Raw genomic sequence first — 23,497 nt, 5'->3', positions numbered from 1 at the left:
CCAATCTGTGGCTCTGAATTTGCAGTCTTAAAGTAATCACTCAGAATACAGAATACTGTATTGTTAAAATAAGTCAATGAACTACAATGAGAATCTCACAATAAACATGCCTCTTAAAAGAGAAAAAACTGGGGCCCTGACTGTTCATTATTTCTGTTAACATGCTGCTATCGACTTCCCTAAACTAAGAGAATTGAAGATCACTTTTCATGTGCACTTAGCAGCTCCGACCTGGCGCCATCATTCCCATAAACATCTTTCTGTGACGGACTATGTGATGTTTGTGTCAGCACCCAAGCTAAACATATCATTGTGCAATGATCAAAGCAAGTTATTTCTAGTGCTACAAAATATCTGATGTTTGTATGCAAGTTGTTTCTACCAAGACGTTTTAAACACATACACTGACACACGCACACACACTTGATAGTACAGGAAGCAAAGTAACTTTTATGGGACAAATAACAATGACTTAAACATGTCATTTTCACTTCTAAATGGAGGGAAGTAATTTTTGTATAAAAAAAACCTAACAAACAAATAGAGTACTTACCTATACAATGTAAGGTTCGCATTGTTGAAGGTATGTTAGCAAGGGTGCTAAGCATTTTGAAAATTGGTGCTAAACTTTCAAAACAGTTTAGCACCAGAAAGCTGACTGGTGCTAAATTATCAACCCACCCACCCCCGTAATATTATTTTAAATTTTTTCTTAGAAGAAAAAAGATAATTCATTAACAAACATGTACTTTAAAAAGTAGTTTAATTGTTTAATTGTCATTATTATTATTATTGTTATTTTACTGAGTATTTGATGATGCCATATGTGATGTCAAGTGTGACTGGGAAACACACAAGGTTGCAGTGTTAAGGTTGCGTGGCTACCTTAACTTTCAAGTTCCTAACCTTTTGGACTTTTGCAACCAAACCTTAGTGTTACTTTAACAAACGTTTTACCATTGAATATATATATATATATATATATATATATATATATATATATAGGGCTTTTTCTTTTAGAGCCTAAATTATGGAATGCTCTGCCTTCATTTGTCAGGGAAACTGGGACCGTTACAGTTTAAGTCAAGACTAAAAACACGCCCCGGGCAGTTAAGGTCACTCGGCTTTGCCTCGTGACTTATAACGCACCCAGGGCGTGTGGATATTAGAGTATATCCCACACCCTGTCGTGCCTTATTGCTTACATATATAATAAAATAAAATTGAGAATCTGAGAATTTTCACAAAGAAAAAATATGACAAAAAAAGTATAATATACAAGATGCAGTGGAATGGCACATATACGGTTTATTTACAGTTTCGGTGACACGTATCAAATCAATAATGTAAAATGTTGTTATTGTGGCATTTTAACACCAAAAATGTATATATATATATATATTTTTAAATGCAGCACTGATACATTTTTTTATTCTTAAGTCCAATACATCCTCTTTTATAAAAGCCAATAATACTCAGGTTTTGATTTATAGTGAACAAATCACAAACTTTTAAAAAACGACTCGTACACAGTTTTGCTGTGACAGATCAGCTGTGTCCGTGCCATGCTGTTCTTCTTCCCTCTTCTGCGCTCTTCTTCTGCATTTGGTGTGTAAAAAGGTGTGTTTTACTTTTAAAACTTTTTTTGTATGTTTCATTTCAGACACTTCAGATGTTTCATATCAGATATAACCAATCGAACAAGATGGGCCGAATGGCCTCCTCTCGTTTGTAAACTTTCTTATGTTCTTATATGTTTAAGTTGTATGACAACTGATTACAAAAACCGATTTGATCTTTATTTTGATAAAATCTAAAATTACGTTTGACCACCTGTGAAAGGATTGCTTGAGTGTTGCGTGTGGGTGGTGATGTCAGGTTCAGGAAACAATAGTCAAAACAAAAGGTACAGGGCTAAAACGATCGCTTCCATATATTTATTAAATTAAATAACAAAACACTTACAAAACACAAAACATATTTTTCTATAGCAATTGATGTATATATTTCACTGGCTCACTTGTCTCTCCTCCGACATCCTCTGTAATGAGCTGGGAGTGTTTTTTTTTATATCTGTGGCTGGAGCCTTAACTACCCATTAATACATGACCTAATTAAGGCTCCAGCCACATTCCCACAGGTTTTATTGGGATGAGGAATTTACCCCCATCCATGCTCGCTACATTATACAAGACCAGCTTTTTCGCCGTTCTCCAATAATAATAATAATAATAATAATAATAATAATAATAATAATAATAATAATAATACGGAGGGACGGCTTCATCCGACCGCATACAAATACATTATACACAAATGTATAAATAATAATACAAATATTATTGTGGCAGAGCGGGGCTCAGCCCTTGTAAATATTGGCAGGGATGGGTTTAAATTCCCCTCCCTGCCCAGGTTTATTGTGTCAGGTGACTGGGGGTTGATTGGAGTAATTAACAATCAATCAGCACCCAGCCACCTGTGAACCCACGCATTCCAGTGAAGGCATAGCTAAGCCTGGAAGCCTTACTTCTGTAAGTTTTACTTTGTGTTTATTGTTTGTGTTTAAGAACCTTTTTGTTTGGCCCTCGTGTCTGTTTATTTTGTGTCTTTTATTTAATAAAATCATTTTGTTTACAGTTTATTGAAAATTTTGCAGTCTGTCTCTGGGCCTCATCCCTTACGCCATCCTGTCACAATTATATAAATAACACCACCCTAACAAAATATGTTTAAGCTAGCTAAACTTTTGCAGTAAAATGAAGAGGCTTGTGAATATGAAACATTCTTTTACAATGTATTGTTACCTGTTAAGTCTACTATTGCCCACATACCTTTTTGACTTACTGAACAAAGATTTAATTGATAACAGTGTAAAAGTGCGCTGCGACATGTTTGCTACCACTTTCCCACACAACATTTTTTTTTAAAAACTCTATGGTTGCTAAAGGAATAAAAAAAACAAATAAAAAAGTAAACATGTCTACTGGCGCCAGACTTTAATGTTGCTCGTGCTATAGGTCAGCCACCCGCTTCTTTACACTCTGCAGACTCCGTGCAGCCGCCTCAGAGCTACAGCGTCGGAGGACAACGCAGTTCTGGGCAGCTTACAGGCAAGCCCGCAGGCGCCCGGCCAGACTACAGGAGTCGCTGGTGCGCGGTGAGCCGAGGACACCCTGGCCGACCTAACCCTCCCTCCCCCCGGACGACGCTCTGCCAATTGAGCGCCGCCCCCTCGGAGCTCCCGTCCACGGTCGGCTGTGGAATAGCCTGGACTCGAACCGGCGACATCCAGGCTATAGAGCGCATCCTGCACTCTAGCGAGTGCTTTTACTGGATGCGCCACTCGAGAGCCCCGCGGGTATTTTTTTTTGCAAAAATTTCTAAATACAGTATAGTCAAGATAGTAAATATCAGGTTTTATGCAGAAAAAAAGTAAGTATAAAAAAAAAAACAAAAAAAAAACTTTAAATGACAAGTTACAGTGTCAGTTGGGATCATTTAAATGCTTAAGAAAAATAAATAATTTCTCTGCTCCAATGCTTTACTTTTAACTGGTGCCTGTACCAGCCCACAGGTAGCCCAGTGGACCAGGACCAGCCCGGCGACCAGTGGACTGAATTTTGTTGTTGCGTAACTGTGACAGGGTCTCATGTCACGTGCGTGGATAGCCGCTGTTTACAAAGTACAGAGAGACAACTGGGGGTGGAGTTGAAACGCCGGCACAGGCGCGCAGGATTTATTAATACAAACAGAAAAGAAAGTAAAGGTGGTCATGTGACGTTACCAGCCATGGTAACGCACAGAGGACACATACAGCAAGCTGTACAAAAGGCAAAATAAAACACAGTACAAAAACTACAAATAAAAAGTGCCCCAGAGGGCGAGCGCTAGCCTTAAAACGAGGCGTCCCGCTCCAGGAACCGGCTACACTACGGAACCCTCGCTATACATCACATGGGATCACAATCCCCTAACTAACCTACTCATGAGATTCATACAACGACTCCTTATGCTTCATACGGCCTTAGCTGGGCATTGCCTTCACAAGCACCGCTTGCAGTCTCAGGGTTGCGTAGCTGTCGTTCCTGCAGAACGGACCCTCTCCTCCCGAGTATACGCCACTCCCCTCTGGCATGGCGTTACAGTCGCCCCGAACCATCTCCCGCGGATGCTTTTGAACTGACGGACACTCGGTCAAGACTCACCCACCTGCTGATTGAGGTCCAGCACAGCCAATCACTTGCTGCCCTTCCCCTCAACCAAACCTAGCAGGCAGCAAGTCTCAATCGAGCGCCCGTCTGGAAACAATAAATGTAATTAAACAAATCAACTCCACAACGACATACAATAAACCCATTTCCCCATACAAATCATATCAACACTGAATACACACGTGCAGGGCAATCGCCCTGCTACAGTAACTCAGGCAAGTTACTGTCAAACCAAGTAGGTGTTTAAGAAAGGGGGTCTCTTGCAGTGGTGAATAGGGGGTTGCTAGCGGTTATTATACCACATGCGCAATGACACGAGACTCCTCGACTATTTCCACATGCATGGAAATATCATGGAATACCCATCATTAGTATATGACTCAAGCAGGTGCAGTTCATTCTAAAAAGACGCGCCTGTCTGACAATACAACGGGAGCGAGCAGAGCTAGTTAGCAGCGTTTGTGAGATGCTTTCGGTGTGTGCACTCTGTTTAAACATTTTTAACTCCCCAGGAAATTGGTAGCCGAGTGGAATAATTTGGTAGGGAATGCCTGCAGTTGCTACCGGTATGTCTGCCACTAGTCTCTTGTATTATAAGTTATGCTTCTGTTGTTTAAAGCACAGTTAGCCATGGATGATAGAATGCTTGAAGTGTACAATTACCTTTCCGGTAACAAGTATCCACAATCCTACTCCAAGCAACTGAAGCAAACTTTAAGAAGAAATACTACAAATGTTCCATTCAAAGTAAGCAAATAGTGGACTCTTCCATTCAATGTTAAGTATTTAATATGACAAGCCCATTTCAGTTTCAGTAACCCAACATATTTGATTAAATGTCACTGACATATGTGGATCCTGCATTGTGATTCAGGAGAGCTTTTAGAATACATTCAGTACATGCTTTTCTAAATAGTTTTCTGGGGTTTCTTGGGACAAATTGCTGCAATCAACATGGTAATAAATATACCTTTATTGTTACACAACTTATGTATTTCTAGCTATTTATTTATTTGATTATTAGTATTTCGTTTTTTTCATAAATAACTGTACATTTGTTACATTTGTGTGTGTGTGTGTGTGTTTACTTAACCACAACAACTAATTACATTAAGAAAAATAATCCATGTGATCTTCCTTGGTATTTTCTGATAGTATTGCGAGTAGTCGTGTGTTTTAGAATGACTGCGGTATTTCTATAGAACTGGTGTCCGGGTATGATCTACACCCAGTTCTATCTTTTGATTGTAATAAGATATTTAAGAATTACTTTTGTGTTATTTATAGCTGTGTAATATGTTTAGCAATCATTTTTTAGAAGTAGTAAATAATATATTTTTTTTGAAGTGACTGTTTTCAGGTGCATTGTGATCACTGAACAGATGGGCACACATGGAATGCACACAGTACTCTGCAGAAGAGTTCAAAATAGGGATTTTTCATTTATGTGCAAAAAATGTGTCAATGGGTAGAAGAATGTCTTTACTTAGTTCTTTGCGGTGTGTTTGTAATTAAGGTGTACAGGTACGCTCAGGTAATTACACTCTGCTGTTTTTCTTGTGTTTGTAATTAAGGTGTACAGGTATGCTCAGGTAATTACACTCTGCTGTTTTTCTTGTGTTTGTAATTAAGGTGTACAGGTATGCTCAGGTAATTACACTCTGCTGTTTTTCTTGTCAAGACCAGGAAGCGCAAGATCACCGGGGAGGGTCTCTTTGACTGTGGGGCCATGTTCAGGGCCATCCTCCGTTCCCGGGTGGCTTTGGAGCACGCCGACGTGGAGTCCACTGGCGACATGACGGCTTTTGTCGACCAGTGGGCTCTGGGTGGCGTGCTCTGCACCACCCCCCCCTTTGTTTTGAATATTTAATTTGGAAAACTGGCTTAGTTAACGGACGGTATCTGTTGGCACCCCCTTTTGATTAGGGGGCGCCAAACTGTATTTTTTCACCGGCTGCCATTAGGCAGCTGGTGCACCGGCTGCCAATAGGCGGCCGGCGCAGTTTTTACCGGCCCTTAAATAGGCTGTTTTTCTTGTGTTTGTAATTAAGGTGTACAGGTATGCTCAGGTAATTACACTCTGCTGTTTTTCTTGTGTTTGTAATTAAGGTGTACAGGTATGCTCAGGTAATTACACTCTGCTGTTTTTCTTGTGTTTGTAATTAAGGTGTACAGATATGCTCAGGTAATTGCATTCGACTAGTTTTTTGATTTACTGCACATTATATACTTGTTGCATCCTGTAATTTGTTTAATTGTTGTTGTACCTATTATGTATTTGCACTGTATTTGTAACTGCACGTATTCAGGATCTAATATGTTACCACTGTAAGTCTGTTAAATAAATAATAACTTCCTCAAGATGTTGGCTGTGATCTATCTACCCTGCAATCTAAAACTGCACCAAAGCCTTGTTTTCTGTCTTCTACATTCCACTTCCAAATACACATCACCATTATCAAGTACATTTTCCTGCCCCTCCAAATTAGTTAGCCCGCTTAAGTGGGTTAAAACCTGTATATTTCAGTCAAAACACAGGGTAGTCTATTTGGAGCTGTCATTTCTGGCTGGGGGCTAGAATGGGGCTAGAGCTGACAGTTGAATAAATGATTAAATGATTAATTAGGCTCCAGCCACAGGGGTATAAAATAGGTGTTCACAGGTGTTATTGAGAGAATTAATGGTGATAGAGGTGGAGGTCCATTTTGCGGTTGCATCCTGTGCTGTCCCGTCTGTTGACATTTGTGAGTTTTTGTAAACCCTTTTGTTTTGGCCCTTGTGCCATTTGTTTTGTTAAGTGTGCTTTGTTTAGTGTTTTGTCTGTTTTATTTTGTTAATAAACTGTGAATTAGTGCATTAAACCTGCAGCTTTCTGTGTCTGTCTGTCTCCCGGCCAATACATCTGGACTGTGACGCTATCACGCCACACCATTTCATGTAATTGTATCCGAAGCAGTCACATTTATCAGTGCAAATGGTGTACATGGTCATTTTTTTGGTTTGTTTTTCAAAATTATTATTATTATTATTATTATTATTATTATTATTATTATTATTATTATTATTATTATTATTAGTAGTAGTAGTAATAGTAGTCGTACTAGAACCTTGGTGTATTTCGGAGGGCTGGAGTCAGGACTTCTCCCTTGTGTCATCCCACTAAAATATCTGTCAGTCAACCTTTAATTACCTGTCAGTCACCCTATTTAAACTGTAACCAGCTTCCTAATTCTTGTCTTGCTTTTCAGTTTGCAATTACCACGCAGACTTGCAGACCCAATCTTAAAACAAACCTTGTTTTCAATCGTTTAAAATGACTACTCACCCAAGGCAGCTTTCGTTTTCATCTGACTCATTTTTTCTCATTATGGCTGTCTTCCTTCAACAAATAATCCACCAAAACAAATGTCAAACAAATCTGCCCGTCCTGCTTCTCCTCCACCTGACAATACTGCTACTTCAACCTCTGCTTATCCAGCTGTGCCCGCTGCCATTCCTCTTCGCTGCTCTGAAATGCATCAAACCTCAGGATGATTCTCCAGCACAACTTTTTTACAAGGATTGGCCCATCGACAAACTCCTGAAAGCTGGAGCGGTCGGCTGACGGCACACGCTTCGGAGGACAGTGTGTATTCGTCTTCAATGCTCCCGAGTCAGCACGGGGGTGGTAGCGTTGAGCTGAGCCTAAAAAATAATTGGCTATTCCAAATTGGGAGGAAAAATGATAAAAACAATTGGCGATTACTACATTTAAAAAAAATAAATAAAAAAAGGATTGCCCATTGAAGCAGGGAGTGATCAGGTTGCTTTGTTTCATACTGCAATTCTGTATCGGCCGAGCCTATCTTTCCCCCTCAAAAGTCAAAGCAGAGATCCAGACTTGTCAGTTCACTCTCCACCCTGCAGTGCGAGCTTCACTCGCTCATGATCCAGCTACTACAACCCCTCAGTTTTCAATTTAATCTGATCCTTCCTCTGATTTACGTTATCAGATTTAACGATATCAACCAACTCATTCATCCTCTATCCACCTCCATTCCTATAGTAACTGATCACTTGATAACAGGATCTCTTGCTTGGAACTGGCAGCCATTACATCCTCATCAGTAGCACCAGCAACAGCGCCACTCATTCTCTCTTCAACTGAGATGCAATATTATTGAAGGTAAAACATTAATTTGGTCTCTATTCTTATTGCAACCTCACAGGGCAGTTGACTGTGGAGATCTGTCTGTTACTCTGGATCCTCGGCTGTTACTCTGGATCCTCGGCATTTTCTGTTTTTCGCGATGTCCTTTGTGAAGTTTATGCTCACCGATGACAAGAACTGGACTCATATTTTTTTAACATTGTTGATCTCTCGGTTAGATATGGCGGTATTTTACTTACTGTCGTCAGGTGCAAGTGGTGTGGGAACAAAGTGAATGTCCAGGCAGCAGTTTCTCCCAAAAACAATCCGTGTTTTATTAAATAAAACAAAAAAAGCCGCCCCTCTACCAGCAATGCTATTGGGGTTATACACGGCAGGCTTGCAAACCTGGAATAATAACAATACAAATAATAACAAAAGGACTTTGTCCGTCCTTGCGTCCTCCGTGCAGGTAAGTGTGCATGTTCAATTCCCAGGGGATCGTGGTGCACGTGTCGGCAGTGCAGTGAAAGGTAGTGTTAAGGTTTGAATGCTGGCTGTGTAGCGACAGCTCCTGGGTGCTCACTCCTCTCCTATAAAACACAAAAACAAACAATACAGGCTCACGCAACTGCATCCCCTTTGTACCACCAAATTCCTCCTTGCAATCAGCCTGTTGCCATGGTTTCTCGAGTCGCTGCCAGACCCGTATCTGATCGCAATGGAGTTGTTTAGAGTTTTTGCAGTTATGCACTTTCCCCAAGATGGCCGACTTACGGTTTCCACCCACCATCGAGTCGACCAGTCTATGGGGAAGTGTACTACCAACCTTACCCGGTGCCCTTTTCTGATCAGGAGGGAGATTTGTAGCATCGATTCTTTCTCTCTATCACAGTATCATAAGGCTTTTTCAGCCAAAGCAGCTTCTTGGTTAGCATTAGACAATACGCTGATTGACTGGTCTCAACCCGATCATGATCTGTTTAATAGATTCTTCAGTGGTCTCCATGCTAATGCTTGTGGAGTTTGTGCTTCCACCACCCATTTTACCTCTCTGTGTCCAAAAGCAGCCTCCTCTTCAGTCTCCTCATCAGCCTCAAATTATTCTCCCCCTGCTCTGTACAACACCCCCTTTTTAGGAATCGTGCGTCGGCAGTTCCTCCTATCCATTCTTCAGCTCCGCCTGCTTTTTCAAACAATGGAAGACCCATCAAATATTCCGGCATCAGTCAGCTGTGCAATAATTTCAATTCCTCATTCTGCATTTCCAAAGAATGTCGTTTTTTTACATATGTGCAGCTTGTGTGGCGATGCTCATTCACATTCCATCTGCTCTCTTTCATCTAAATGATATTCATCTTTACTAATCGCCTCTACCCCCATCAACATCCCAACTCTATCAGATGCACTTTAATATCACCCGGGTAATTTTTTTTTGTTAATTATCTAATTTCTGGCCTTACTAATGGTTTTTCTGCTGGTTTAAAATCCATCCCTTCTTCCTCCATTACTTGTAAAAAACTTCCAATCTGCTGTTAAAGAACCAGAAGTCATAGGTTCTCTCATCAATTCTGAGATCTCAGAGGGATTCCTGGAGGGACCGTTTTCAGCCCCTACCTTCCCTCAATTCTGCATCAATCCTATTGGACTAGCTACAAGGAAAAGGTCAGACAAGAAGAGCCTCATCATTGACCTCTCTGTCCCTCGGGGCTCCTCTATCAGCAACATTAATTCTCTCATTCCAGTTTTCTCTTCATTACATCACCATATCTGATGCTATCCATGCCATCAAAATATCTAGACAGGGCTCCTGGTTAGCTAAAGCAGACATTTCTGATGCCTTCAAAGTTATGTCTATACTCTCTTCCCTCTGTCATCTTTTTGGCATTTGTTGGAAGGGGCAATTTTACTACTAAACTAACTTTTGGATGCTGCAGCAGCCCTAAGATCTTTGATTCCCTCCCCAAAGCCCTCTGCTGGATTCTACTCAATATTAATCACATCCCCTTTCTGCTGCACTTCTTGGATGACTTTCTCCTTATAGCTTCTTGTGACAAAGTGGCTGAGTGGGAGCAGGTGCAGGAGTGATGCAGTGTGTGAAAGAAGCAGACAGAGATAATTGTAATCCGGTTTGGAAATGTTTTATTTTGGAGATTTCAGGTCTGGCGACCAAACAATAATTCCCCAGCAATACACACCAATGTGTACAGCACGCGGTATATAACAAGAACAGACAGTCCCAAATAATAAACGATATCCGCCCCACATTAATACAAACACAGTCACCAGTCCTGGGTGCATGCAGTAGTGCTTGTGGTGGGTGATACAGGTTTATATTTGTGACAATGGTGCAGTGTTGTCCGGTTTAGTGCTGGCCCTTGGCGACAGCTTCGGAACTGTGTTAGCTGTCTAATAACGTACAAGACAAGACAATTACAAACAAACAAAACACAACACTGATGGTTTCAGTTCCCGTATTATTTCACTGTCCTTCTTGGTTCTACTCATATTTAAATCAAAGTGAAGGAACAGATTACGATTCTCCGTCCTCTTTTATGCCGTCACACATGACCCCTTGGTAAACGAGTGCAACCGCTTCTCCAATCTGTGGCTGCCACGTCGTTTCCCTTCCGGGTCAATGCGTTCTTGCAACGGAGTCTTGCCTTCATCCAGACTGGCCGACTTCCCGACCCTGGGAAAAAACTGTCAGACCAGCCCGTCCAAAAAACTCGGTCCTCGCTGCTTAGCGCCCTCACAGGTCGGGAGGGAGATTTACAACCAAGAATCATTGTATTTCTGTCACACTCCTCCATCAGCCTCTCCAGCTGAAGCACTCTTAGAACTCAGGTCTCTCTTCTCAGCAGTCGGCGTTCTCAGAGGAGAAAACCATTGGTCCAGTTCACTCTCTTAGTTCCTAGGAATAACATTGGATACGGTCCGATTTGAAGCCTGACTGCCTCCTGATAAACTGAAACGCATTCGCTCTCTCATTCAGTCCTTGAGATTAACCATTCCATTTCTAAACAGAACCTTCTTCTCTTCTGGGATATTTCAGTTTTGCAATGCACATCATTCCTCAAGGTAGGACATTATTTCTTGTCTTCTCACTCTCTCTACAACAGCTAAAAATCTCAACTCTCACATTAATATTACAGCTGAAGCCAGGAAAGACATTAGGAAGTGGTCCTCTCTCCTACAGCACTGGAACGGCTTTTCTGTTTTACCATGATTTCATTTCCACCCCCCATGACCTCTCACTTCATACGGAGGCTTCTTTTATCGGTTTTGGTGGAATTTTTCTTAATCAATTGTTCTCAGATGTCTGGCCTCCAGAAATCAAAGATCTTCCTCCTCAGCTTAAATCCACAGCCTTGCTTGAAGTTTTCCCTATTGTCGTTGCAGCCAATCTTTGGGGCCCATTTTGGCAGAAAAAATTGATCTTAATCTTTTGTGATAATCAATCTACTGTTCATATTATTAATACAGGCTGTTCCTCTTCCCCTCTAATTATGAAACTTCTCCACCGACTAGTCTGGATTTCAGTCATCAATAATTATTTTGAAAACCCAACACCTTCCAGGTATCACTGATAACACGGCTGACACTTTCTCATTTACATATCGTTCAATTCAGACGTCTGGCTCCCTCAGCTCAACCTTTCCCTCTGCCCATTCCTCCATTCAGCAAACTGGTTTTCAACTAAATTCATCCATTTTTAATCTTCTGTCTTCAGCTCATTCTAAAGCTGTTCTTCCTCCCCAATCACATACCCCCATTCATTCCATATAGGTTTAGCAACATCAGCAGCAAACCTTAAAATCAACCAGTCCTTCCTCAGTTTTTCCTCTCTGCCGAGCAGTTAGATTAGTTGGTAACACTGTAGTTTAGGTATCCGTTATAATAAACACGTGATTATAAACCATCAATAAACTGTAGCAGTATTGGCTATGTTATTAACCAGTATAAAGTACAATTAGAAATAATAAGACTGTTATAATAAACTTTTGTCATTTGTTTTTTTTGCTATAACACATGTTATAATATAGATTATAACAGTATTTATAATGTAATGTATAACATGTCATTGTCCCACTAATAACAATATCACTGAAAGGTAAACAAATATAAAAAAGAACTTGTAAGAAATGTAAATAGCTTTACAGGAAACACATTCTTTCCTCAGAAAAAGTCGTCAGATATTCTTCAAAATTCTTATAGCCAATCCTCCCTCACAAATGACACTTTTTGTGTGTGTGTGTGTGTATATACAGACGTGCTGAAATTTGTTGGTACCCCTCCACAAAAAACGAAGAATGCACAATTTTCTCTGAAATAACTTGAAACTGACAAAACTAATTGGCATCCATCATTGTTTATTCCATATTTAATAGAAATCAGACTTTGCTTTTGATTTTTTATTCAACATAATATTGTAAATAATAAAACAAATGAAAATGGCATGGACAAAAATGATGGGACCGCTAACCTAATATTTTGTTGCACAACCTTTAGAGGCAATCACTGCAATCAAACGTTTTCTGTAGCTCTCAATGAGACTTCTGCACCTGTTAACAGGTAGTTTGGCCCACTCTTCCTGAGCAAACTGCTCCAGCTGTCTCAGGTTTGATGGGTGCCTTCTCCAGACTGCAAGTTTCAGCTCTTTCCATAGATGTTCGATAGGATTCAGATCAGGACTCATAGAAGGCCACTTCAGAATAGTCCAATGTTTTGTTCTTATCCATTCTTGGGTGCTTTTAGCTGTGTGTTTTGGGTCATTATCCTGTTGGAGGACCCATGACCTGCGACTGAGACAGAGCTTTCTGACACTGGGCAGTACGTTTCGCTCCAGAATGCCTTGATAGTCTTGAGATTTCATTGTGCCCTGCACAGATTCAAGGCACCCTGTGCCAGGCGCAGCAAAGCAGCCCCAAAACATAACCGAGCCTCCTCCATGTTTCACTGTAGGTATGGTGTTCTTTTCTTTGAAAGCTTCATTTTTTCATCTGTGAACATAGAGCTGATGTGACTTGCCAAAAAGCTCCAGTTTTGACTCATCTGTCCAAAGGACATTCTCCCAGAAGGATTGTGGCTTGTCAATATGCATTTTAGCAAATTCCAGTCTGGCTTTTTTATGTTTTTCTTTCAAAAGTGGAGTCCTCCTGGGTCTTCCATGGAGCCCACTTTCGCTCAAAAAGCGACGGATGGTGCGATCAGAAACTGACGTACCTTCACCTTGGAGTTCAGCTTGTATCTCTTTGGCAGTTATCCTTGGTTCTTTTTCTACCATTCGCACTATCCTTCTGTTCAATCTGGGGTCGATTTTCCTCTTGCGGCCGCGCCCAGGGAGGTTGGCTACAGTTCCACGGACCTTAAACTTCTTAATAATATTTGCAACTGTTGTCACTGGAACATCAAGCTGCTTGGAGATGGTCTTGTAGCCTTTACCTTTAGCATGCTTGACTATTATTTTCTTTCTGATCTCCTCAGACAACTCTCTCCTTTGCTTTCTCTGGTCCATGTTCAGTGTGGTGCACACAATGATACCAAACAGCACAGTGACTACTTTTCTCCATTTAAATAGGCTGAATGACTGATTACAAGATTGGAGACATGTGTGATACTAATTAAAGAAACTAATTAGTTTGAAATATCACTATAATCCAATTAGTTATTATCTTTTCTAAGGGGTACCAACAAATGTGTCCAGGCCATTTTAGAATATCTTTGTAGAATAAGCAATAATTCATCTCTTTTCACAGCTTCTTTGCTTTATTCTATGACATACCAAAGGCATGCAAGTATACATGATAAAATAGCTTTTAATTTCATCACTTTTCAGGAGGAATGAAGCATTATTTCAATGAGCTGTAAGGGTACCAACAAATTTGAGCACGTCTGTATATAGGAATACTGCTCGCTTTCTCATTCCTCTGTGCACAACAAATAAGGCAGGATGTCTCGAACATTCCCATTGGCCAGAATCACAGCTGTCTCAACTCCCATTGGTCAGGCAGCATTTCAGCAGCCTGTTCTGAAGCCTTTAGTACAGTGTCAGTATTCCCTGCTTGCTAGCAATGGAATACAGAAAAAATCTTTTTTTCCTCTACTCCCGCTTAAATTCCGAAAACGTCTGGCCCTCTGTGACGAAGTGCCCGCCCCTGTGTGTATTTTGTGTGTTATGTGTTGTATGTTGCGTGTGTTAATGTTGGTGTATAGTCATTGGTACACGGGATATAAACGGGTCTGTGTTTCACGTGTATTTAGAAATGTATATTTGTATTTAGGCATGAAGAGGGCACAAATCACTTCACGTGCTGGTTAAATGTAATATGTGAGCACGGGGTTGCACGTAATTCATTCACGTGCTGGAATTCAAGTGAATAATTAATTAGTAATTGAATCCCAGCACAACAGTATATATAGACACATTTTCATTCACTCAGGGTTGGGTGTTCAGTGAGTGGAGAACGGGATTGGAGATGGAGGTAATAATAATAATAATAATAATAATAATAATAATAATAATAATAATAATAATAATAGTTAAACGTATCTGCTCACCGTGTTTGTCTGTCTAGTCCGTTTTGTTTGTCTTTTTGTTTTGGCTCGAGTGCCGTGTCCTGTGTTTTTGTTTCAAACCTTTTATTTTCTGTTCTGTTTATTAAATGCTGAGCGAAACCATTCGCTCAGCTCCACCAAACCACACCTCTCTGTTGTTTATTTCCTGCCTCTGGTCTGACGCCACCCACTCCGGCCGTCTTTGTGACACGCTCTCATTGCACAATGGAATATATCTAGGATCAAGTGGAGTTTACATTCAGACAACCAAGTCCTTTTCTTTCATGATTTACAGTTTAATAAAAGTGGCATATTCGCTACTCATTTCAAGCTTGTATCACGATACACGAAGGTGTATCATATTGTGTTGTAAAGTATCGTGATGCATCGATACATGATGAATCGTCTCAACCCTAATATATATGTTAAGGGCGAAACCTGGTGGTCTGGCTAGTCTAGTTTTGCCCGGGTCAATCTATTTTTACCAAGGGTTTCTGGGCGATTCCCGAAGTTACCACTTTTTTCGGCACTCGTCCCGTTTTTTGAACAGTTTTCACTGAATTTCGGGGCTCTAGTTTCGTCCAACATCGATGCTGGGCCAATTTAGTTTTGCCTATGCCAATTATTTGGGTGAGTCTAGTTTTGCATTTCTGCACTCTCCCCTGCCAGCTTCCAAGTGCGTCCCGGGGTACCTGCCTCACCTCCACTTCTGACAACAATGTAGAGACTGTGTGCTGGGTTTCCAGCAGCGGAAATGACACTTTCTATTAGCTCTCTCTACCAAAAAGTTAAGTCAAAGTCTCGCTCCTCCATACGTGCAGGAAAACTTTAAATCAAGACTCCAGCCTGATTATTTACACTGCCCCCAGCCACGTCACATTACAATTAGCAAATGCGCCTCCGCAGTTTAAATACAGTATACAATTGTCAATGGTGCTCAATCACTAGGACAATATATCGAAACAATCAAAACAAGTCCTCGTGGGAAAGCAGCTTGTTATATGATCATGATTTATGTTTACTCAAGGCTGCAGAATCCTATTTTACTACAAAATACTTGAGAATCAATTGCCTCGTGGGGGTGCCTAGTTTAACTGCCGTTTGGTGTTACATGTAATGGCCTTTGAAATAAAATGACATTACAGTACGGAATTTGACTGTCAGGACTACCACTGCATTTAAGCATCTGTTGCTTACTTATTTTGTGTTTCGATTCAAATCTCAGTTTTTCACTAAGTGGAGATGCAAAGCTCTGCAATCCCCCTCCTCCTCCTCCTCCTCCTCCTCCTCCTCACTGCGCCGCAATCCCACTCCCTCCACATGCATATCACACAATAACACTGCTGTACTCGGTATATATTCAATGAATGTGTATTCACTTTATTGAAACAAATGTTCACTAACAGAGAACACAAAAAACATACCTGCACAATGCAGTGTTTTCTGCATCACTGCACGATCCACGCTGCCTAATCATGCGACATGTGATCAAACTTAAAAAACAGCATTATTGGCTGTACACGTCATTGCAATTGATCAAGTACCGTATTACATGTAGTCAGTTTGCCCTGAAATTATTCTTCGAAGTGGATTACTTGATTCTTACAAACAGAGTATTTTAGTATGGTTCGTGTAGGAATGATTTTGTCCCAGTGGTTTAGATGGTTGATTCTTATATCAGTGATTCTTATAAACGGAGTGCACTGTAATTGTAATTAATCACTAACTATCATTTCTAACTAACGGTTTTCTCTCTGCATTGGTGGCACAGTTGGGTGGAGCCCCCTGGCCCCCTGGCCCTCTTTATGTGTTTATTTCTTTAGTCTCTTTTCTAGCACTTTTGTTCTCCCTGCATAGACTGCAAGGCTCTCCATGCGGCCTTGGAGCGTCAGCCGAGTCTGACCTCTCTCAATTAGATGTCAGGGAGAAGCTAGGGAGACCTTGGTTCATCCTCTATCCTTCCTTAGTTTCCCCTTGGGTGAAGTTCCTCACTTCCTGGCCTTGTCTTTATTTTAGTAGCCCCTTTTACGCAGGCCTGGCTGCTCTAAAGAAACCTGGGATCTGACAAGGGCCCTGAACATGGCTGTGCAGTCAAAGAGACACTCCCTGGCGATCTTGCGCTTCCCAGTCTTTTTATTCTAGTAGCCCCTTTACACAGGCCTTGCTCCTGCCTCATTAATTATTGTTATTATTATTGGTAGTAGTAGTCGTACTAGTAGTATTGTTGTTGTTGCAAACTTTAAATAAGCAATAGACTATAACTATATAACCTGCTTCAATACTGGACGCAGTTTTATTATTATTATTATTATTATTATTATTATTATTATTATTATTATTATTATTATTATTATTAGCAGACTTCCTTACCCAGGGTGACATACAGTTGTATACAAAAAATACATATCAAGAATTACAGTACAATTAAGAGCAAGATATAAAACACAATGAATTCATTCCTAATAAGAGCAAATACGAAACATGGTACAATTTGATAAAGGGGCAATTCAAAAGCAGGTAACAGTGTTGATATTTACATCAGGGTTGGATACGAGTGCAAGTGAAATACAAAATACCACAGACTGGGTTAAGTGCAGGATTAAATACAGTAAAATAGGGAGCAGATAGTGCAAGTTAAAATGCATTAAGGGCAGAGTGCTATATTGTCCAGAAGGGAAGAGTTGAGGAGGCGCCGGAAGGTGGTCAGGGACTGGGCAGTCCTGACATCCATAGGAAGGTTATTCCACCACTGCAGGGCGAGGGTCGAGAAGGAGCGGGCTCTGGAGACCGGGGAGTGTAGAGGAGGTACAGCCAGTCTTCCAGTGAAGGTGGAGTGGAGAGGTCGGGTGGGGGTGTAGGGAGAGATGAGGGTCTGGAGGTAGCTGGGTGCAGTCTGCTCAATGCATCGTTAGGCGAGTACAAGAGTCTTGAACTGGATGCGAGCGGTGATCGTGAGCCAGTGGAGTGAGCGGAGCAGTGAAGTAGCATGGGAGAAGTGAGGCAGAGAGAACACCAGGTGAGCAGAGGAGTTCTGGATGAGCTGGAGCGGATGGGTGGTGGATGCAGGGAGGCCGGCCAGGAGGGAGTTGCAGTAGTCTAGGCGGGAGAGTACCAGGGCCTGGACGAGGAGTTGCTTGGAGTAGTTGGTGAGGAAGGGCCGGATGTTGCTCAGGAAGAATCGGCAGGTGCGTGCTAGAGTGGAGATGTGCTGGGAGTAGGAGAGGTAGGGGTCCAGGGTTACTCTGAGGTTCTTGGCTGAGGAGGAGGGAGAGAGCGTGGTAGATTCCAGAGGAATGGAGATGAAGGGGGAAGATGAGGAAGGGAAGAAAAGGAGGTCAGATTTAGAGAGGTTGAGTTTGAGGTGGTGCAAGTGCATCCAGGAGGAGATAGCAGACAGACAGGTAGAGATACAGGAGGGGATGGTGAGGTCAGAGGGGGGAAGGAAGGAACATCTGAGCATCATCAGCATATAAATGGTATGAGAAACCATAGGATGCGATGAGGGGTCCAGGGAGAGGGTGTAGAGAGAGAACAGGAAAGGATGCAAGACTCATCCTTGGGGGACTCCTGTTGAGGGAGGGTGAGGTGTGGAGGTTGAGCCTCGCCAGGTTACCTGGTAGGTGCGGTCGGAGAGGTAGGAGGAGAACCAGGCCAGAGCAGTGCCAGAGATTCCCAGGTCAGCGAGAGAGGATAGGAAAAAAGAGTGATCAACAGTGTCAAAAGGTAGCAGAGAGATCAAGGAAAATTAGGACAGAGGAGAGAGAGGCAGCACGGGCAGAGTTTAGCGAGTTAGTGACAAACAGGAGAGCAGTTTCAGTGGAGTGAGCAGAGCGGAAGTAGGAGAGTTTGTAGGAGAGACAGAGGGTGTTTGGTTTGGGGGGAGGGAGAGGTGTTAAAGAGCTTGTAGATATCAGAGATTTTACAGTAGAAGAAAGAGGCAAAGTTGTCAGAGAAGATAGAGGAGGGAGGAGGAGGGGGGGGGGGGGGGTTGAGGAGGGAGGAGAAATTAGTTCCCGGGGGTTGTTCGTGAAGGATTGGATAATAGATTGGACATAGGAGCATTTAGCAGAGGAGAGAGTAGAGGAGAAGGAGGATAGGAGGGAGTGGTAGAGGTCTAATGCATAAGGGAGTTTGGTTCTCTTCTATTTCTTTTCAGCAGAGCGCAGTTTGGTTCTTGCTTAGCGGAGCACAGAGGAGAGCCAGGGTTGGGGAAGGGGGGGCAGACAGGTCAGGAGGTGAGGGGACAGAGGGAATCAAGGGAGTCGGTGAGGGAGGAGAAGAGGGTGGAGGTAGCAGAGTCTAAAGAGAGTTGGAAGAAGGAGTCGATAGGAGGGAGATGAGAGAGTGGTAGAGGCAAGGACAGAGGGGGAGAGCAGAGGTTACGGTGGGAGGCGACAGTGGGGGTAGGTGGAGTAGGGAGAGAGGGGAAAGACAGAGAAAAAGAGATGAATATATGCAAATTTACCAGAATGTTCATTGTTCTATATAAGTGGATTACAATATTGTTCAGTACCATGTTGAATTGCTCAATTGTGCATTACCATAAGATCATTAATGATTATTTTGTTTATGGAACATTTATATGCAAAAATAAATATATTCTTCAACATTAATTATTTTGTTAATTTACAATTTATATGCAGGAATAAATACATTCTTCGATGATATACCTGCATTTACCAATACACTTTGGTAAATCATAAGATTAACTGGTAATGTCTGAAAAGCAATCTATTCAGGATTTCGGACATTCACCACCGTATTTGGTAAATGTTGACATTTACCGGTAAAACTTAAGATTGACCAGACTTTTACTGTAACCATTACGGAAAAAATTATATTTCACATATATAAAAAGCAATATATGTTACATTTATATGCTGTTATTTCTCTTCATTTGGTTTTTATGTGTACACATATATGTTCATATATAAATTATATACGGATTGGTTATGAAATTGGCTCGATTTTTATAGTATTTTCAATATAAGGATTTTATGTGTTAGTATATGTAACATACAGTGCCTTGCGAAAGTATTCGGCCCCCTTGAACTTTGCGACCTTTTGCCACATTTCAGGCTTCAAACATAAAGATATGAAACTGTAATTTTTTGTGAAGAATCAACAACAAGTGGGACACAATCATGAAGTGGAACGAAATTTATTGGATATTTCAAACTTTTTTAACAAATAAAAAACTGAAAAATTGGGCGTGCAAAATTATTCAGCCCCCTTAAGTTAAGACTTTGTAGCGCCACCTTTTGCTGCGATTACAGCTGTAAGTCGCTTGGGGTATGTCTCTATCAGTTTTGCACATCGAGAGACTGAAATTTTTGCCCATTCCTCCTTGCAAAACAGCTCGAGCTCAGTGAGGTTGGATGGAGAGCATTTGTGAACAGCAGTTTTCAGTTCTTTCCACAGATTCTCGATTGGATTCAGGTCTGGACTTTGACTTGGCCATTCTAACACCTGGATATGTTTATTTGTGAACCATTCCATTGTAGATTTTGCTTTATGTTTTGGATCATTGTCTTGTTGGAAGACAAATCTCCATCCCAGTCTCAGGTCTTTTGCAGACTCCATCAGGTTTTCTTCCAGAATGGTCCTGTATTTGGCTCCATCCATCTTCCCATCAATTTTAACCATCTTCCCTGTCCCTGCTGAAGAAAAGCAGGCCCAAACCATGATGCTGCCACCACCATGTTTGACAGTGGGAATGGTGTGTTCAGGGTGATGAGCTGTGTTGCTTTTACGCCAAACATAACGTTTTGCATTGTTGCCAAAAAGTTCGATTTTGGTTTCATCTGACCAGAGCACCTTCTTCCACATGTTTGGTATGTCTCCCAGGTGGCTTGTGGCAAACTGTAAACGACACTTTTTATGGATATCTTTAAGAAATGGCTTTCTTCTTGCCACTCTTCCATAAAGGCCAGATTTGTGCAGTATACGACTGATTGTTGTCCTATGGACAGAGTCTCCCACCTCAGCTGTAGATCTCTGCAGTTCATCCAGAGTGATCATGGGCCTCTTGGCTGCATCTCTGATCAGTCTTCTCCTTGTATGAGCTGAAAGTTTAGAGGGACGGCCAGGTCTTGGTAGATTTGCAGTGGTCTGATACTCCTTCCATTTCAATATTATCGCTTGCACAGTGCTCCTTGGGATGTTTAAAGCTTGGGAAATCTTTTTGTATCCAAATCCGGCTTTAAACTTCTCCACAACAGTATCTCGGACCTGCCTGGTGTGTTCCTTGTTCTTCATGATGCTCTCTGCGCTTTAAACGGACCTCTGAGACTATCACAGTGCAGGTGCATTTATTACGGAGACTTGATTACACACAGGTGGATTCTATTTATCATCATTAGTCATTTAGGTCAACATTGGATCATTCAGAGATCCTCACTGAACTTCTGGAGAGAGTTTGCTGCACTGAAAGTAAAGGGGCTGAATAATTTTGCACGCCCAATTTTTCAGTTTTTTATTTGTTAAAAAAGTTTGAAATATCCAATAAATTTCGTTCCACTTCATGATTGTGTCCCACTTGTTGTTGATTCTTCACAAACAATTACAGTTTCATATCTTTATGTTTGAAGCCTGAAATGTGGCAAAAGGTCGCAAAGTTCAAGGGGGCCGAATACTTTCGCAAGGCACTGTATATTGCTCTCCATATAGTTTTTTATACTCCAAAATTTTTTTTTTTTATACTTTATATATTTTATATAATCTAAATGTGTGTTTTTTTATACTTTAAATATATGGTTATTTTATAATTTAAATGTGTTTTTTATACTTTAAATATATGGTTATTTTATCATTTAAATGTCTTTTTATACCCTAAATATGTTTTTTTTTATAATGAAAATATACCCCTTCATTTAGTGAATGTTTTATACAGATGACTACATATGTTCATATATTATCCATTGTCGAATTAAGAAAAATGTGAAAATGAATATTAGAATATACACACAATTTATGTAACACATTGTGGCAAAGTGGTAAGTGGTACGTGCAGGTGCAGGGGTGATGCAGTGCAGTAATGAAACACACAGAGATTTATAATCCGGTTTGGAACAGGTTTTATTTTTATCCAGGTCTGGTGACCAAATAATAATCCCTGGTAATACACAGCAATGTGTAGAGCAAGGAGTAAATAACAACAGGGTTGCAGTCCCAAATAATAAACACAAATATCCCTCCCACAATATACTAACACAGTCACCAGTCCTGGGTGTGTGCAGTAGTGCTCGTGGTGGGTGATACAGTTTATTTTGTGACTGTGGTGAAGTGCTGTTCCGGCTTTGTGCTGGCCCAAGGCGACAGCACCGGAATCGTGTTAGCTGTCTGGTGATTCACAAACAAGACAATTACTAACAGACAGAACAAACAAACAAAAACACTCACAATACTGTTACAGTCTTTGGGATCTCTCACTGTTCTTCTAGGTTTAAAAACCACAAACCAAGCAAAGGAACAGATTGCGATTCTCCGTCCCCTTTTATGCTGTCACACATGACTCCTTGGTAAACGAGTGCAACCGCCTCTCCGATCTGCGACTGCCACGTTGTTTACCTTCTGGGTCAATGCATTAATGCAACAGAGTCTCGCCTTCATCCAGACTGGCTGTCTTCCCGACCCGGGGAAAGAACTGTCAGACCAGCCCGTCCATAGAACTCTGTTCTCGCTGCTTAGCACCCTTACAGGTCGGGAGGGAGATTTACAACCAAGACTCATTGTATTTCTGTCACACACATGTATATACTTACACACTGTAACCAGAATATAAAATGCGACACTATAACACTTTCATATAAATATAATTCCTAGGATTTGCCCTTTACAGAAAAGACAACCCAAGATATATAGATAGGAGTTAATAAAGACTGGAGTAAGCACATTGAAAATATGTCCCTGTGTATTGTAGTAATTAGACAATCCAGCTCTGTGTTTACAGGATGCTGGAGACACCCGCCCAAGGCTTCTAAGAAATTAAAGAGAAAAGTACCCCTAGAGTCTGCGAGAGCGGGGGCGGAAGATGACTCAACATTGGACAACACGGTTAACGACTTAGGAACGGAAACGGATATGAGTATGGAGAGTACTTCACAAAAGACTAGTTCAAGATCTGCAGTTAGCAAAGACATGGTTTGTGTCTGCAGCTGGAGCAAGGCGACAACGGTCAGGGGTTTGAAGATTCATCAAGGGAGAATGAAATGCTTGAGGGAGAAGGGACAAGGGCCTCGCATTGATTGATCAGTACTTCTTTTTTTTTTTTTTTTTTTTTTTTTTAATTTAGTCGTTGCCAATTTTTTTTATTATTTTCAACCCAATTTGGAAATGGACAATTATTTTTAGGCTCAGCTCACCACTACCACCCCTGCGCTGACTCGGGAGGGCGAAGACGAACACACACTGTCCTCCGAAGCGTGTGCCATCAGCCGACCACTTTTTTTCACACTGTGGACTGACCATGCAGCCACCCAAGAGCTACAGCGTCGGAGGACAACGCAGCTCTCGGGCATCTTACAGGCAAGCCCACAGGCACCCAGCCAGACTACAGGGGTCACTGGTGCGCGGTAAGCCGAGGACACCCTGGCCGACC

The sequence above is a fragment of the Acipenser ruthenus genome, chromosome 13 (genome assembly GCF_902713425.1).
Source record: "Acipenser ruthenus chromosome 13, fAciRut3.2 maternal haplotype, whole genome shotgun sequence".
Lineage (NCBI taxonomy): Eukaryota > Metazoa > Chordata > Actinopteri > Acipenseriformes > Acipenseridae > Acipenser > Acipenser ruthenus.
The sequence above is the reverse complement of the archived record's forward strand: the minus strand, read 5'-3'. Positions refer to the sequence as shown.